General features: G+C 46.0%; 1 pseudogene across 1 annotated transcript; it reads right to left on the bottom strand.

The window, feature by feature from the left end:
• Positions 1-289: 289 nt before the first annotated feature.
• Positions 290-4541, bottom strand: LOC310770778 (selenoprotein T2-like; annotated as a pseudogene). Its single transcript has 5 exons — positions 4311-4541; positions 3854-3964; positions 3375-3501; positions 1213-1300; positions 290-333 (listed from the first exon to the last, which is right to left on the bottom strand). The product of its transcript is annotated as a selenoprotein T2-like (transcript).
• Between the last annotated feature and the right edge of the window lie 338 nt (positions 4542-4879).

Consider the following 4879-nt stretch of genomic DNA (forward strand, 5'->3'; position numbering starts at 1 on the left):
TTGGTACTATTAATTGTGTGTGTTTTAATCATTTTTGGTGTTACTAACTTTCTGTACTTTTAATCTTTGTTGTATTATTAATTTTTCTTTCGCTTTCATGATTACATCAACCTGCCATGGGACTACAGGTGGAAACTAGCCCTTGGGCTATAACCTGGCATATTTACTGTACGGCTGTACTGTTCATTAATGTGTAAAGTCCCATTCTTTAAATAAATGAATCTGAATCTGAACCATGCTGCTTCAACCCAGTCAGACGACCAAACACTCAATAAAGCAGTTGTGTTCATCACAGGAATATGCTTTGGCCATAGGAAGCTGTGAGCCTCCACACTGGAGAAGGACCCAGAGCCATGAGGTGAGATAACATTAGTCTCTTACAGGTTTCAATCAAAGACATGAGGCTTTTAGATTGGAGTTCTGGTACAGACTAATGCAAGATGCCTGCATGTATAAAACTGTATATTTTGATGTAGGAATCTGTGCCCAAAACAGCTCTAAATGAAATGTCACCCAAATTCACGCTTACATGATCGTGTTCTGCCACGACACGCTAGTGGGACTCAGAAGACTGCGTACAATATGCATGGTGTGAGAGATGTGTACCGGGACGCACATTCTCATAGAGTGCAAAGTGATAGAGCACTCTTCTGCTGTGTACACCTGCTTTCTACATGTTTGACAGAAGCACTGCTTTATAGCCAGAGAGACACAGAGGATCACAGTGCCCCCTGCTGTTTGACAGAAGTACTGTTTTATAGCCAGAGAGACACACAGGATCACAGTGCCCCCTGCTGTTTGACAGAAGCACTGCTTTATATCCAGAGAGACACACAGGATCACAGTGCCCCCTGCTGTTTGACAGAAGTACTGCTTTATAGCCAGAGAGACACACAGGATCACAGTGCCCCCTGCTGTTTGACAGAAGTACTGCTTTATAGCCAGAGAGACACACAGGATCACAGTGCCCCCTGCTGTTTGACAGAAGCACTGCTTTATAGCCAGAGAGACACACAGGATCACAGTGCCCCCTGCTGTTTGACAGAAGCACTGCTTTATAGCCAGAGAGACACACAGGATCACAGTGCCCCCTGCTGTTTGACAGAAGCACTGCTTTATAGCCAGAGAGACACACAGGATCACAGTGCCCCCTGCTGTTTGACAGAAGCACTGCTTTATAGCCAGATAGACACACAGGATCACAGGACTCACCGTTCAGTGTGATCTCAAACGCCCCGGTGGACAGGAAGTGGGTCTCCAGCATGTTACTGAGGAAGAACGCCATCAAGCACGAGAAGATCTTACACACACACACACACACACACACACACACACACACACACACACACACACACACACACACACAGCAGTGGAAAGAGGACACAGATTTCATAATCGATAAACTAGAATCTTTCAATCGTTCAAGTGAGAATACAGTAGGCAGTGGCGTCAGTTCAGTAAAGGCCAAGGTATGGCAAGGTCTGCGATGGAGGGGTTTAGGGGGGTTCTCCCCCCCTTGCGTGAAGATTTTTTGTGAAATCAGTTGTGCAATAGACAATTTTCATGAATTGTTTCTATGCAATTAATTTATATGACATAATGTCAACCTTATAAGGTTAACTAAGGAGACAACTACAGTATAAGTAGTAAACATTTTCTTTATTCTAGTCACTGTAAAACTAACATAACAAGTGCATTTTATGAATGCTGAACAAATGTGCACTGCAGGGATGCAGACCCATGGACAGTGAAAAAGGTGACAGCAGGGCACTGCAGGGCAGGCATAAAACCACTGAAAAACCATTTTGGAATGAAAAAGGGGTCTGTCACCTAAAGGTGACTAGTTTGCATTCCTGGCAGTGTTAAATAGCTGGCTTACTTCACAGTCGCGGGTGACATTAAGTCTGGTTTTTCACTAAAATAATATATAGAACATGTTTGTATTGACAAGACATGCACTTGTTCATGAATATGTTACATTTGAATAAACAGTGGTATGGCATTTATACAGTGTGTAGTGGAGAGAACAATGGACTAGGTGCTACTTAGGGGTTTGTCACCAAGTTCACGCCGGTGTGTCGGCCAGGACACCACTTAAAGCCTCCAGGTATGAGGAATAAAAAGCTGAGAGAGGATGGTGTTTCTGTCTTTCTTTATGGCACTGTGCAGCAAACATAAATAAATCCCATTAATATCCCCATCTGCATAAATATACTATTACTGATCCATAACATTAATTATAACAGGATGAAATCAAATGGCTACAATTATACTCCCCTTACTATTACAGAGCCAGAAATAAATGCCATTCACTTATTAACAGGTTTCCACAAACATATTAGCTACTGGTCATTTATAACTCACGTTTTACTAGCGAGGCTTTTATTGTATCCACACTTCCTGTTGTAGTTAACTATCTTAGCTTAACCTCGATATAAACGCAGGCATTAATAATCACTTCGGGAGGCTTGCTCCATAATAAAACATCATTCCACACAATACCAACAACAGGTAATCAATAATATAACATAAGAACATGTTCAGGACTCGACATGACATATTTAACCGACGTGCTGCATCGGGGGCTGTCAGGTGAGAGGACAGGAGGATCATTAATTATTGCAATTTTTTTGGGCCAGAAGCCAAGGTATGGCGGCTACCATATCTTGCCATACTGAATTGACGCCCTTGACAGTAGGGCTGTCACTTTTTCCAAGTTCCAACAAACTTTGTTTGATTCGTTCGGTGTGTCATCAGTGATGTCATAAGGGGGAACACCCCCACTGATTAAGTAATCAGTGATGTCATAGGGGGGCACACACACACACACACACACACACACACACACACACACACACACACACACACACACACACACACACACACAAGGAGGCATTGTGACATCACTGATGATGTCATCAGTGATGTCATAAGGGGGCACACACACACACCAAGGGGAATAACATTTTGTGATCGGGAGAGACCATAGAACGGACCAAAACTTAAAAACATTACATTGAACAAATATTTTCTTTAAATTGGCAATTTTAGTAGGTTGAGTGAAATGTTATGTGGTCTCTCCTGTTTTTAAATATATCTGAACCGTATTTTTATAACCTTTTTTACGAAATGTCTATGGGAAAATAAATGGCGGATGAAAATCTCTGGTATAGTGCTGAAGCAGGAAGTAGGGCTCTCTATAAAGCAGGCTCGCTTGGTAATTTCGGTGGATGGTTGTAAAGATAACAGAGCCTTTTTTTACCCACTATAGCAGAGGGAGAGTAAGAGGAGCCAGACTACTGCAACACTGATGCTGGTGCACCCTAGGAGGATGTGCAGCCTCTGGCTCTGTCTGGCTGAAGCTGCGTTGGTACCTTGTTTTCCTGGCTCCAGGTCCAGGCGCGCAGCGTGGCCACGCCCAGCAGGGGGAAGGGGTTCTGCGCGCTGACGATCAGCGTGATGGCCAGCAGCTTGAAGTAGGAGAAGAAGTTCCCCATGTACCTGAGAGGAGGAGGAGGGGAGAACATGGCTGACAGAGCAGCTCACTGGACACTGAGGATTTATCAACCTCAGAGCTCCACTAGCCTGGTTAAAACCATCATGATCACACAACCTTACTTCCTGTTTCGCTTGACCTATCAGTCTGGACTTCCTGCCACTTACAGCGATTTCAGACTGTCAGTCCAGACTGACCCATGGAACGAAACACAACGTGAGTTGTTGTGAGGTCATGTGATCAGGATGGCTACCAGGCTAGCCCTCCACAGGCAACACCTGAGCTCACCTGTTCAGGGTGTGTGTGTGTGTGTGTGTGTGTGTGTGTGTGTGTGGGGGGGGGGGGGGTAGTTCTCACCTGTTCAGGGGGGTGGGGGGGTAGTTCTCTTCCTCGATGCGGATGTCCGGGTATAGCTGGCTGATAGAGCGAGAGTACCCCTGGAACACCTTACTGTACCCTCAGGAGATACTGCAACACACAAGATCATATCAACAGTCATTCACATCCTTTTCCTATTGATATTCTCTGCCAGTGGTTTTCAACATGGAGTCTGAGAACCACCAGAGGTCCTTGAGACAGATCTCTCTCTCACTCACTCTCAGTCGTGAGGGGTTTATAAAATGGTGAGGAAACGTCGCTGTGACTTAATCAGATTAGTTAGCTAGCAGTTAGCTACCAAGGCACCTGCTTCCCTCGCAGCTTACACAACATCGCGCTAAAGCTAAGCTAACAAAGCTAAGCTAAGGGTTATGTTAGCTGCCTCTAATGTAGTAAAACGCTCAACATACACAGAACAGCGTGTGTGTTGTCTCACCAGTACTGGAACCTGAGCACGAGTGTAGAGGGCGTGCTTGGCCGGCCTACCGGGCTCGGGCTCGGGCGGGCTGTGTGGGAGAGCCCCGGGGCTCCCCGCGGCCTCCGGGCCGGGACCGGGACTGGGGCCGGGCTGCGGGCTCGACCTGCCCGCGTCATACACGTCTCTGACGGTCAGCACGGTGAACAGCAGCACGGCGCCCAGGAGGCCCGCATGGCTGTACTCCGCCATCTCTCCTCCTCACACACACACACACCGGCTGTCAGTGTGTGTCATTGGACCGCTGTCAAGATGGACACACTAACTAACGCACAAGACTTCCGGTCACTGCCTTCAAAATAAATAAAAAACGTTGTTAAGGATCCCACTGCTTTTCTTGTTACCCTAACCTGAACCAATCATCAGTCCCCATGCCTAAGCCCAACCCAATCAGAGGCAGAGTAGTGCGGGTCTTAACAAGAACAGCAGTGGGATCCAGTGGGATAATGATAAATGGAACTTAAATACGCTTTACACAACATACTAAACACTGGGGAAGCCTCAAGTTGAATAATTGGCCCTGAAACAAA

The sequence above is a fragment of the Poromitra crassiceps genome (assembly GCF_964638095.1).
Source record: "Poromitra crassiceps genome assembly, contig: HAP1_SCAFFOLD_225, whole genome shotgun sequence".
NCBI classification, from domain to species: Eukaryota; Metazoa; Chordata; class Actinopteri; order Beryciformes; family Melamphaidae; genus Poromitra; species Poromitra crassiceps.